The sequence below is a fragment of the Sciurus carolinensis genome, chromosome 8, assembly GCF_902686445.1.
Source record: "Sciurus carolinensis chromosome 8, mSciCar1.2, whole genome shotgun sequence".
In the NCBI taxonomy this organism is placed as follows: Eukaryota; Metazoa; Chordata; class Mammalia; order Rodentia; family Sciuridae; genus Sciurus; species Sciurus carolinensis.
Window position 1 is genome coordinate 7,259,817 of NC_062220.1, and position 13,447 is coordinate 7,273,263.

The window sequence follows — 13,447 nt, forward strand, 5'->3', positions numbered from 1 at the left end:
ATACTCATTGGTGTGTTCCTATGTTGTGGCATTTACTGTTGCATTAATCTTATCCCGGTACTCATAACTTCTTGTTTCTCTTATAGACCGCCCATCTCTCAAATGACCCTCCAGCCTATTACTCTTCAACCAGACTTTTACCGTGGACCCCTCGATCGACCCGATTTCTAAAAAGGAACTCCAAGCTGCTTGCCCCTCGCCGTCCACTTTCAGCTCGAAGAAGTCAGAGCGGTCATCGACCCCCTTCCCCAGCAGCATGGAGTTCCTAAGATTAGAGGGGGGAATGAAGCCAGAATTGGGGACAGGTAGTTAGTGTAGAAATAGGAAATCGGGTCAGATCAAGAAAATGGAGGCCATAAAGTCATCTGCCCCTGGAAGAATGGAATGTCAAGGATCTCCGGAGCCCATTGATTACCAAATTTACCTGCCCTTGTCAGAGACAACAGGCAGGAAGATGCTAATTAATGCCCCCTGGGCCCTTGTCCATCTGGGTCACCTTGACCCTCCCCCTGCCACACCCGCTTTTCACTTTCTACATCTTACCTGCAAAACCAGGCCTAATCCGGTAGGCAGGAAGGGAGGAGACAAGGGGGAAAGAATGGGAGAATGAAACCCATAAAAAGAACGAGATTTGCTCATCCCACGGATTCCGCCTTTGGGTCCCCTTCTTCCACCCGGGAGAAGTCTGCTTTTCCTTTTCTTTAATAAAGCTGTATTTTCCACTCTAAAAAAAAAAAAAAAAAAAAAAAAAATGCCTGAGATCAATTTTATAGAGAAAAAATATTTTCAGTCTCATCGTTTTGAAGTTTATGTCCCTGCCAACTTGGTATCTTTGGTTTGGGGCCCATGACCAGGCAGTTCCTTGTTCATAGCAAGGAACACATAGCAGAGGGAAATCATTCACATCATGGATGGGATGTGATGAATCAGAGGAAGAAAAAGGGGCTGGGGACACAACATGCCCTTCAAAGACATCGCCCACTACAGGAAACCTCACACTAAGCCTCTCCTATTAAGTTTCCACCACCTTCCCAAAGCACCAATCTGTGGAGTAGGACTTAAATGTGTGGTTTTCAGGGACGTTCCAGATTCAATCTACAGCACATAGTAATGCTTTTTGCCTCAAAAATGATGTTGTCTAGTAATAATGAAGGTACACTGTGTGGTACATGTATCTGTCTTTTTATTTGTAACATATTTGTATCCTTGATGCAGATGTGTTTTCAGTGAGGAAGATACAGTTTGTTGCTTTTATTTTTTAATGTAGCAAAATTCTTTTAACTAGGACATTTAATACATGTGTGTTGGAGTATTTGGCATTGTTCTCAGTGCTTTCAATTCACACACACACACACACACACACACACACACACACTATAAAGCAGTACTACTACCAACAGCACCCATTGTGCTGATCCATACAGTAAGACACTGCAGAAGTTGGGCAACTTATCAGAGAAGAGTAAACTCATTCACCCCAGTGACCATCCTGGAGGTTCTGCCACGTGGAGTCAATATCAGACACCCCAAGGGAACCTTGGCGATCTTCCTACAGCTGACAGAAGTGGACAAGGTGCAACGCATCCTCTTAACCCTGAGCACTACACATGATACCTGCTCAGCGGATGACATTCACTGAGTTTTGTGGAACAGTGACTCTGCTGACATGCACAGCCGCCTTCAGGTCTTCACTCGAAGCTGGTGCTTGTCCTTTAGTAAGGTCTTGGCCTCTATCCCTCAACATAAACTTGAGAATTAGGGATCTGGGAATTCAGAAACACATATCATCGCACTGACCAGCTCTGGGTCATGCAACATTTCTCCCTGTGAGCATGGGATGAAGGTGGGGTATAGAGCAGTCCAAATAAGAGGGGAGGTCCAGAAAGGAAGGAAGGGCTCTCCAGGTGGCTTCTGAGACCAACTGTGTGTGCAGTATTATCATGAGGTGGGGGATTTCCAAGACAAGGTGGCCCTTGGGCTCTTGGGGATGATAGTGGGGTTGAGAGGTTGACCCTATGCATAAAATAGATACCACTGTGGTCTCATGTCATGCAGCCGTGAGAGGGAGGCTTTTTGGTTTCAGAATTCCCCAATCCATTAATGAAGGTCTTCCAACGTCAACTGGGGCCCTCCTAAGAGGAACTGCTTAAGGTAGTTACCAAAACAGGACAGTATGTAAATAAGGGGGCACCTGGATTTGAACCAGGGACCTCTTGATCTGCAGTCAAATGCTCTACCCCTGAGCTATACCACCACTTACATGGAACCTCTCATTAGCACCTTTTCATCCGGGGCACCACACCCAGGCTACCTGTCATTTATATTGCAGGTTTCTCTGTATGTTCTAGCATCTGACAGCTTTCTCCACTAGAGTCTGCCCTACCCTCTTTCATCCCAACCTTAACTAGTCACCCCAGCTCCCCTCCCTCCTCACACTGAACCATCTTTGAACCTGGAAAGCACACCTGACTCCAGCATTTCCCTACGTCCACACACAGTGACCAGACAAGAGCAGTTGGTCCTGGTCTGCAGTGATCCTCACACACAGCCCTGGGAGAGCCTGCTGCATGCTGCAAGGACTCAAGGAGGAGGTTCCTTATTTCACTCCATCACTCATTCCCTCAACAAACAATCATGGAACTTGTTAGGCACTGGTTATGTCATTCATGTTAAGGTCAGAGAGACAGGAGAGATACACTCCTTGTTCCTCTAATAATCTTGGGCGAAACAGGAGAAAAACAAAGGAACAAAATGTTTCCACACATATGACAGAAGCTAAGTAGAGGCCTGAGGGAGCAGGGAGAAAGGAGTCCTGCTCAGTCATCAGGAGGGTCTTCCTGGAGAAGTGACAAGGAGGATTTGCCTAAGGAGAAGTTGGGCTCCTCAGCCCCACAGACCTCAGAATCTGGGAGTCCGTGCAATGAGGGAGCCTCATGGTCAATGTCTTAGTGGACAGCCTGTGACACCGATGACCAGTCATGACCTGGAGGAGCCTCACACCCTACCTCTGCTGTCTCCTTGTGCAGAGGATGACACAGATATGACCTGAGAGAATCCAGAGCACAGGTGAACACACAGCTGTTCACAGGACAGGGCTGTGGAGTAAGTGTTAATAGGGATGACATGGTCATAATGTGACTCCTTGTTATTTTCTACTTTAAAATTTTTTCTCTTTGGCATCTAAAGAGATTCTTGCAAGGGGGCACCTGGATTTGAACCAGGGACCTCTTGATCTGCAGTCAAATGCTCTACCCCTGAGCTATACCCCCTGCTATTACATGTCTGTAATAAGCACTCTATACCTGGATGGCCACATCCTGGATCCTGTACCTGGAGACTTGCACTTGACAGGGTCATATGCTTCCTTCATCATACACTTCCTTCCTGCTAGGCCACGCCCCTTCCTCTCTACACACCTGCCTGCCACCTCTACTTATGACCAGCACCTTCCCTCCCTAGTTTCCAGGTGAGTCAGTTACAATAAAATCATGAGTATTTGCAGCTGGATCCCTTCAGAAGCAAATAGAGCTGCTGAAGTCAGAGCTGCTGCTCAACAGACCCTTTGGTGGTCAGGGTGGGGCTAGCTCTACGCATATGCAAAACTCCTAGTTTCTCCCTTGGGATCTCTTAAACCTAGGCATCATGTGTGGCTCTGAGAAGTGCCCTGGATGATGCTGACTTACCTTTAGGAGCTATTTATGTAATTTGTGCCTTTTCATGTACAGATCTGGAAGAAAATGACAGAAGTTGCAATTATGCCAGAAAAAATCTGATAGCTGAGGAGTCATGACTGGAGTCCACATCTAGGCCTCTTGGCACCAAATGCTCTGGGCAGGGCATGAACTGCCCCTTAGTCTCTTCTACTCCCCTCATTTTCTTCATCTGCAGAATCCCTAAGCACTTCAGACAGAAGAAACCTGAAGACAGGACTCAGTCCTCAGAGGTGGGAGTCAGAGAGATCTCCAGTCTCTAGAGTCACACAGAGATGGTCAATGTATGGTCAGTGTGAAAGGAAGGGGCAGCCATTTACTCACAAGCTCACAGCATGGAGATCTTCAACATGTGCACAGAGGCTTCATCTCAAAGAAATAACATTTTAAAAGGAAACCAACACAAAATAAATGACCGCTCAAGAAAAGTGATAGGAGACCAGATTAGGTGTGAATGGCTTTATGGGGAAGTCCCTCCCGAGGATCTGGGAGGGCAGAACAAACTCACCTACTCACCCTGTGTTCCTTCATTTCAGGAAGATTGAGAATTAGGGGACCCTGAAGAAATCAGAAAACACTCTCCCTCTCTTTCTATTTTTTCTTTTTTTTTTTTTTTTTTTTAGTTGTAGATGGACACCTTTATTTTTAGGTGTTGCTGAGGATCCAACGCAGTGCTTCACATGCACTAGGCGAGCACTCTATTGCTGAACCATAACCACAGCTCCAAGGAAGATGTCTTCTAATGCCATATTCAGAGATCAAAATAAGCATAGGGGGGCTGGGGATATAGCTCAGTTGGTAGCATGCTTGCCTCATAACCACAAGGCCCTGGGTTTAATGCCCAGCACCACAAAAAAATTTAAAAAATAAAAATAAGAACAGGTTGGAAGAACATGAATTTAGTTCAGGGCCCCGTGATCAGGCAAATGCTTTTCTCAAAGGATCTGCTGTTGCTATGTCATCCTTAAGGAAAAGGAAGATAGTACAACACCATATTCCTAAAATGTCCCTTCCCATTCACAAAAACCTAGCCAAGTGTAAGTTCCAATACCATTTTCCAGTTAATTGCACTTGTTGGGTGTTAGGATGGACACTAGCAAGGGATTGCAATCCCTCACAGCAAAATTAAAGTTCTAAGATTCCAAACTAAACTAATCAGAAAGATGAAGGGAGATCTCTCTCTTTAGCAAGGTCAGCTGGTACTTCTGATGTACATTCAGTTGGGTAACTGTCATTCAGCAATGATGTCCTTCCACACTGTCAACCTTGCAGAACAACTAAGGACAATCTTCAGAGACCCCTGACAACAGCAGCCTGCCTCCTGCCAGGTAACTGACAGTCCAGAAAAAACTGACATGAGTCTTAGGAAATGTGGTGCTGAGGGCAAACAGTAAGGAGCACAGTGACCAGAGGAGAAGCCAGGGAGCTTTGTCACAAAGGAACATGCCATAGGGGACACCTGGATTCACACGAGGGACCCTTGGTCTGCAGTGAAATGCTCCACCCTGAGCTATGCGCACTAGACTGACTGGGTTCCCCACTAGCATGGGTCACCTGTGTCCCCACACCTCAGGACTCCATGGTGCTCTGAGAGTGTTATTCCTTCCTACCTGATGGTAACTGCCCATGCACCACAACCAGACTAGGGACCCCCATAGGCCAGTGTTAACCTTACAGGCCCCAGAGGGCTCTTTCCTCCCAGTCTTGCTGTGAGCTCATTCTCCATTCCTTCAGTAAGTGGAATTCTGAGCCCTCCCCTCACTCAGGAGGTGGGATACACTGAAGGGAGGAAGGCAGGGTCAGGGCTGTGTCAGCCACTCCTGCGACACTGCCTCACAACACGTGGGATCTGCCAATGAGATCCAAGGATCTGTGTAGATCCAGGTGAGGTTTCTCTGTATCAGAGATCTGTGAACTTAAAGACAATATTTTTGTCCATTGCAAATCCCAAACACAGTGGAAGTGCTAAAACAGACTTTCTTCAAAAAATTTCCAGCACAGAGATTGGAAAAACTGGAATTACAAAAACCTCACAGAAATTCAAATTACTGGGAAAGGTGGACTTGCCATTTTTAAATCTGGTGGTACAGTTGGAACTCCCTTCCAGAAACCAATTTCAGTATTTTCAAGCACATTCCCAATGATTATACATTAATAACCACTTCAAACTCAGCAACACCAATAACACCCATCTAGGATTAGGGAAAGTTCCCTGATTGGGTCCTGATTTGTTAATGGGGAGTGGCTCCAATTCAGAAATTCTGTATAAAAGCCTGCTTGGCTCCACCTTCAGAGAACCCTCCTTTCCATCATTCTCCTTTGCACTTTCTGAAGAAGTCAATGGTAAATATCTGCCTTGGTGGCTGAGCAGCAACCAAGCTCAGCTTACTCCCCCCATGGAGAGGAGAGAAGCCCAGATGTCTTTTCACTGCTCACACAGTCCCAGGGTCTTTTAGGTCCAGTTGCTAATGCTTTTGTCAATACAAGTATCTTTAAAAAAAGCAGGCAGGTTTCCTATGTATGTAATTCCATTTTCCAAAGGCCATGATCACAAATCATTTTGACATCACTTTCATATCTCAGTTATAAGTATTTCGGCACATTATGTTCCTGTGCCTGTCCTAGGAACACTTTGGTCAAACTGAGAAAACATACTTGACACCACCTTAATGATTTTAGTGGTCTTAAGAAAGGGCATTCAACACATACTACAGTGACACAGCCACACCAATGTTTATAGCACGTCAATTCACAATAGCTAGACTGTGGAACCAACCTAGATGATCTTCAATAGATGAAGGGACAAAGAACATGTGTTATATATACAAAATGGAATATTACTCAGCCATAGAAAAGAATAAAATTATGGCATTTGCAGGTAAACAGATGGAGTTGAAGAATATCATTATAAGTGAAATAAACTCAACCAAAAAACCAAAGGTGGAATGTTTTCTCTTATAAAGAACGTTGGACTGTGTAGAGAGAAATGAAAGGAGGGAAGGAGGCAGAGAAAGGAAAGATCGTAGAATGAGATAAACATCATTACCCTATATGCTTGTGTGATCACACAGATGGTGTGACTCTACATCTTGTACAACCCGAGAAATGAAAAGTTGTACTTCATTTGTGTACAATGAATCAAAAAAATTTTTTAAATAAAAAAAGAAAGGGCATTCAAGCCACAGCTGATCTGGTCTGTGTTGGGGCTCATGCTTTACTGGAAAGCTCTGGAGTTTCTCATTTTTCCTCAACTGGTTCTTGCTGTGGGGCTCCTTCCCATGAGCAGCACGTTGATAGCTGTGATTAGAGGGGCACTGAAGGGTGTTCAGGAGAGGGCCCTCTACTCCACTGCCCCGTGTGCTTTGCTTTCCTGCCTCCTGCCGCTGGATATTCCGTGGTGCACACACGCGTGGCTGCTCTTCCCAGGCACATACCCAGGGAATGAAGACCCTCACTGGCCTCGAAGTCCCAGCCAGACCCATGATCATCACCCACTGCCCACCAGCCTCATCTACCTCCCAGAAGCCTGGTTCCAATGCCCTTCAAGGACATTGCATTTCAGGTCTCATTTGCTAGTGTCTCACCATGTCACCTAAAGAAATGTGGTGCTTGCCTGGTGGCTGTGCCCCCAAGTACCTAGGGCACCCAGGATGCTCACCACGAGCACACTTTCCTCATTCAGGGTTGAACCCCAGATTCAGGGGTGGGGGGTCCTGGAAGCAAAATTGCTCCTGATTGAGTCCCAAAGTCAGTGGATATTTAGAGGTTTATTTTTCACCTTTGATTCTTATCCTCCTTTGCCTATTTTTTCAGTATTCTACCTAGAATATGTCCCTGCTAGAAATTGCTCTGTGATTTCTGTCTCTTGGTTGCAGGGACTGAGACACTTGGATGAGCACAGTGCACAGGGAATGGAGAGTGCTGTTGCTTGTGGAGAGGTCCAGAAACGTCTCCAAGCTCAAGGTGAGCACTAGCTACAGACACAGGTGATACACTGTGGAGAGGAGTGAGCATACCTCCCCAACATGCAGAGGAGGCACACCTGAGAAGCCAGCACAGTCGGGGGACAGTGGGGAAGATGACCAAAGACATTTCTAGGAAGGAGACTGCTAAATCTGGAAGGTGGAAGGAGATACCAGCAGGGAGGATAGGGATTTGAACCAGGGACCTCATGATCTGCAGTCAAATTTTCTACCCCTGATACATAACCCCCATTCTGAAAAAAAAAAAGATGATAAAATTGACCCCTTTACATAAGTTGACACACACTGACTGGCACAGCCCAGCAAGCTCTGTCTCTCTGACCTCTGTACTCTCCTGTCACCAATGCCCCTCCATTAGAAAGCTTTCCTTGGTCCTTCACATGTGTGGAACCCAATCCATGTAATGATGTCAAATCCCAGGTAAAGCAGAGTGTAGAGCAGAAACAACCTGTGCTCTGGGGAGGAGGAGTAACATTATTTCTCTTTGTAGAGAGGCAGGAAGAGGTAAAGACAGAACAGCATGAGCATGCTGACGGCCTCACATCACGTGGCCTTGGTCTCCCAAGAGAGAAAAAGAGCAAAGAAGTAGTGTGATGCTCACCACCTGGAACAAAGACAAACTATCAGCCTGGCTCTGTGGGAAATACAGAAGCAGTGAATTGGAAAGGAATCAAAGATTGCTCATTAACAGAGGGTGCTGTGTGAGGTCACAGTGCCACAGATTTGCATGACACCACTTATCTGACTCTATCCTTTACTCCAGGAAATGGGTGACCCCAGAAGGAAGACCACAATGGAAGAAATATTCACTGGCATTTCATCCATAGAAGGAGAAGGAACTGTGAGGACGGCAGAGAGGCCACAGGTCTAGACCCCACAGCAGCCAGATTCATGACTGAGAGGCAACTCTAGGGTCCATAACGGGTTCACAAACAGGAAACCCAAAGGGTTGCCTACCATCATGGCCCAGAGAGAGATGGAGGAGTTGAGGGTCAACATGAGGATAATGAATAGGTTCAGAAACAACAAGAAGAAGAGGAAGAATTGAGGAGAGGAGTCAGAAAGGACTTTGCAGGTTCTAAGATCGTGAAAGGAAACAGCTCTGAGTGTGGGTCAGTTGGTGTTTGTGTAGGATTAGACTTGACTGTGCATGCTGAACACCCAAAGAGCCAAGAATCATCACAATACACTAACAAGCAATTAAACCAGAAGATTCCTTTTCTCCCACATGAAAGTCCAGTGAGGGGTCCAGGTTTGGCATGGATAGCATAGGCTCCAGGGCCATATTCCCTCTCTCAGTTATTCTAACCCACATGGCTTTCATTACAAAACTTCCTCCAATGTTCAAGGTGGCATCTCCCACTTAAGATTTCACTACCTTCCATGGAAGAGAAAAAGAAGACAAAGAGACAAATCTCTCCCTCTAAGATGTTCTGCACTCTACTGAGTGGGGCTGGGAAATGGCACTTTGCTAGACTGTTCCGGTCATTCTGATTCATACTTGGGGTTAAAATAACCACAGTAAAGCCTCAGCGTGGACTGTCTGTGACAAAAATAGCATTTGTCCTGGTGTGTACTAAAGAAGAAGTGGAAATTGAGGCATCGGTGTAGGAGAGGAGGTCAAAAGTAAGCAGGAGTAGGGGGCACCTGGATTTGAACCAGGGACCTCTTGATCTGCAGTCAAATGCTCTACCCCTGAGCTATACCCCCTGCTGCTTAAGAGTGTGGAATAAGCACCTTAAACCTGCATGGCCACACCCAGGATGCTCCTCCTGGAGATGTCACTTGCTAGTGCTCTCCCATCAAACACTTCCTTCCTGCCTGGCCACGCCCCTTCTTGTCTACACCTCTAGGGATAACAAGCACCCTTCCTCCTCCTTAGAACCTGGCTGAGTGCGGGACTTAAATGTCATGGATGTCTGCAGCAGGAACCTCCTTCACACTCAACTAGAGGAACCAGAATACAAGAGCTGTCTGCTCAACAGGCCCTTTGGAAGTGAGAGTGGGGCCTCTGATGGGCAAGAGCAAAGCCTCTAGGTTTCCCCTGAAAACCCCTAACCCAACACTCTGGGAAGGGACCCAGGGATCCCATGTGCCTCTAGCAGCTCCCTGCAGTATCTGACTCACAGACAGGTTTGTGCTATGGCTTTAATCTGGGCCTATGTTGGTCAGCTTCTCACTACTGTGACTCTTTTAGTCAGTTTTTCATCACTGAGACCAAAAGACCTGAGGAGAAAGATTTTAAGGAGAAGTTTATTTAGCGTTCATGGTTTCAGAGGTCTCATTTCATGGCCAGCTGGCTCCATCCTGCAGGGCCTGAGGTGAGGCAGAGCATCATGGCAGAAGGGTGTGGTGGAGGACAGTGGGTCAGGACATCACTCCAGGAAGCAGAGAGATTCCCCCACCACAGGCAAAATATACATCCCCAAGGCAGGTCCCCAGCCACCCACCTCCTCCAGCCACACACCACCTGCTTACAGCCACCACCCAGTTAAGCCCTATCAGGGGATCAAGGCACTGACCATGCTAAGGCTCCCATAACCCAGTCATTTCACCTCTAAACTGTCTTGCATTTCCTCACACAGGAGCTGAGGGAGACTCCTCATATCTAAATCATAATGTTGACCAAAATATTAGATCAGAGTCACTTAGAGGAAGAAAAGTGCACCTCGGACTCATGAATTCAGAAGGTCAGTCCATGGCCATCTGACTCCAATATCCTGGGTCAAAGGTGAGGCAGAACAGCATGCAGGAAGAGTGTGGCAAAGGAAATGTGTGCAGATCATGGGAGGCAGGACGCAGAGACAGTGGTTGAGCCTCCAGGAATTAAATTTAAACCCCAGTGATGTCCCCAGTGGCCTACTCCTCCAGTTCCACCCCAGGTGCTTACAGCTACCACCCAGTTAGTCCATGCAATGCTTAGTCCATCAACCCAGACCTCCTGTGACCTGTGAGTCGCTGCTTAATGGTGGGAGCTCTTGGCAGCTTCCAGATCTGGATCACAGTATACATCACTGTGCTAACAACAGACAGGCTCCCTCCTCAAATGCCCATAGCCCATGTCTTCCCAGCCTCAGGGACTGGTGCAGTCAGCAGCCTGGAGAACCATTGGCTGCTAGAATGGCCTTCACAGTCAAATACTGTGGCCACCATGGTGGGTCCCCACTAAAACACATACTAGTGACTGAGGTCTATTCTAATACACTTGGTAACAAACCGACTCCATCCTTCTAACCCAATACTCAGATCAAGGAACTTGCTCAAAATTAAAATCTACAACAAATTCTACTCCTTCTAGCTTCTTCCTTAGCTAATACACATGAAGAATGATGCTGAATGATCCCCTCCAAGAATTTCAGGAACATTGCGGAATCTCTAAATTTTGACTGACCAACACCAACACAGCTCAAGGACCAGGACGTGCTCCCAGCGGCTTGTCAGGAGCAGGTGACACAGATGCTGACAGCTTGGACCCTAAAGCCACACAGCCTGGGTTCAACTCCCAGGGAAAGGTCACTTCCCCTCCTTGTGCCTCAGCTGCAAATCTGTAAAATGGAGAGAACAAGAAAACACACTTGATGGGCTGCTGTGTAGACTAGATGGTTTAATCCATTGAAAACATCCAACAACCTTGGCACATACTAAGTTCTATACACTGTTTGCTGACCAAATAGACTCACCAGGAAATGACTCCATTCACTGAGTAAGAAAGAGAATAAACATTAGAATCCAACCTGCAGAGAACACACATGTGAAATTCTTAGAATAAATCAGAGTCTTTCATTAGAGAGGTAATGGAAGCTGAATTAAGGATAAAAGCTATCAAAATGAACAATACATATTTTGAAAGAATCAGATGAGACATTCATGAACTAAAAATTTAATTAACACATCATTTGTATTTCTTTTTATTGAAATACATCTTATATAGTACAGTGCATAAGTCTTATGTCTAGCTTGATGGATTTTTACCTACATGCCTACACATGTAACCACCTGAATCAAGACTCAGGAAGTCTCTAGCACAAAGAGGATTCTCTGAACTCCCCCCTATTTCCTTCCTGCAGGACCTAACCACTCACCATCCCTGTGGATGTGTTGGCTTGCTCTGGGACTGAATCTACATGGACTACGTATTCTTTTAACTCTGTCTTCTTTCACCCTCCTCGTGTCAATAAGATCCATCCACATTTATGCACTATGGAAATGATTCATTATTTTTATATCCTGCTTCATGCTCCATGGTCTGACTGTACCATGATTTATTTATCTATCCTACTATCGATAGACATTTCATTCATTTCTAGTGTGGAGATATTTTTGTCAGCTTTTTTCACTGTGGAAAACGTTTCAAAAGGACAATTTAGAGAACAAAAATTTCATTTTGCATCATGGTTTCAGAGGTTCAGACTATGACTGACCGCCTCCATCATGCTGGGCTGAGATGTGGTAGGATATCATGGTGGAAAGGTGTGACAGAGGAGAGCAGCTCAAGACTTGGCAGCCAGGAAGGAGGGAGAGAGAAAGAGCAGGAGAGAGAGAGAGTGAGGGAGCTCTGGTCATCCCACAGACATGCCCCTAGTGACCAACTTACTCCAAAAGGAGGTGCCTCTGCTGACATACACAGGCCGTGCAGGTCTTCACCTCAAACTGGTGTTTCTCCTTCAGCAAGGTCTCGGCCTCTATCCCCCGACTAAAACCAGATGATAAGGGACCTGGGAATTCAGAAACACATCTCATCAGCCAGGGGCCAGCTCTGGGCCAACATGCACCATTTCTCCCCGTGAGCCTGGGATAAAGGTGGCGGGGAGCAGTGAAAGTAAGAGGGGAGGCCGAGGGATGTGGGAAGGGCTCTCCAGGTGGCTTCTGAGACCTACTGTGTGCACTGTCCTCATGAGGTGGGGGATTCCTAAGACATGGTGGCTCTTGGGCTCTTGGGGATGATAGTGGGGTTGAGGAGGTTGACCCTATGCATGAAATGGATATCAGTGTGGCCCCATGTCATGCAGCTCTCATAGGGAGGCTTTTTGGTTTCCAAAATCTCCAATCCATTAATGGAGGTCTTCTAATGTCACGGGGAACCCTCCTAAAGGAACTGCTTAAGGTAGTTACAAAACAGGACGTAGGTAAATAAGGGGGCACCTGGATTTTGAACCAGGGACCTCTTGATCTGCAGTCAAATGCTCTACCCCTGAGCTATACCCCCACTTACATGAAACTTCTCATTAGCACCTTTTCATCCAGGGCACCACACCCAGGCTACCTGTCATTTATATTGCAGGTTTCTCTGCATGTTCTAGCATCTGACAGCTTTCTCCACTAGAGTCTGCCCTACCCTCTTTCATCCCAAACTTAACTAGTCACCCCAGCTCCCCTCCCTCCTCACACTGTGCTGGGGAGCCATCTTTGCACCTGGAAAGCACACCTGACTCCAGCATTTCCCTACGTCCACACACAGTGACCAGACAAGAGCTGCTGGTCCTGGTCTTCAGTGAACCTCACACACAGCCCAGGGAGAGCTGCTCCATGCACCATGGCCTCAAGGAGGGGGCTCGTTATTTCAGTCCATCACTCATTCCCTCAACAAACAAACATGGAGCTTGTTAGGCACTGCATATGTCATTCATATTAAGGTCAGAGAGACAGGAGAGTTACACTCCTTGTTCCTCAAACAATCTTGGGTGAAACAGAAGAAAAACACAGGAACAAAATGTTTCCACACATGTGACTAAAGCTAAGTAGAGGCCTGAGGGA

General features: G+C 46.5%; 4 non-coding genes across 4 annotated transcripts; all 4 read right to left on the reverse strand.

The window, feature by feature from the left end:
* Positions 1–2,182: 2,182 nt before the first annotated feature.
* On the reverse strand, positions 2,183–2,254 carry Trnac-gca (transfer RNA cysteine (anticodon GCA)). The gene has a single exon. It is a non-coding gene; the product is annotated as a tRNA-Cys (tRNA).
* Positions 2,255–3,197: 943 nt separating this feature from the next.
* Positions 3,198–3,269, reverse strand: Trnac-gca (transfer RNA cysteine (anticodon GCA)). The gene has a single exon. It is a non-coding gene; the product is annotated as a tRNA-Cys (tRNA).
* A 6,062-nt stretch (positions 3,270–9,331) lies between these two features.
* Trnac-gca (transfer RNA cysteine (anticodon GCA)) lies at positions 9,332–9,403 on the reverse strand. Its single transcript has one exon. It is a non-coding gene; the product is annotated as a tRNA-Cys (tRNA).
* Positions 9,404–12,826: 3,423 nt separating this feature from the next.
* On the reverse strand, positions 12,827–12,899 carry Trnac-gca (transfer RNA cysteine (anticodon GCA)). The gene has a single exon. It is a non-coding gene; the product is annotated as a tRNA-Cys (tRNA).
* Between the last annotated feature and the right edge of the window lie 548 nt (positions 12,900–13,447).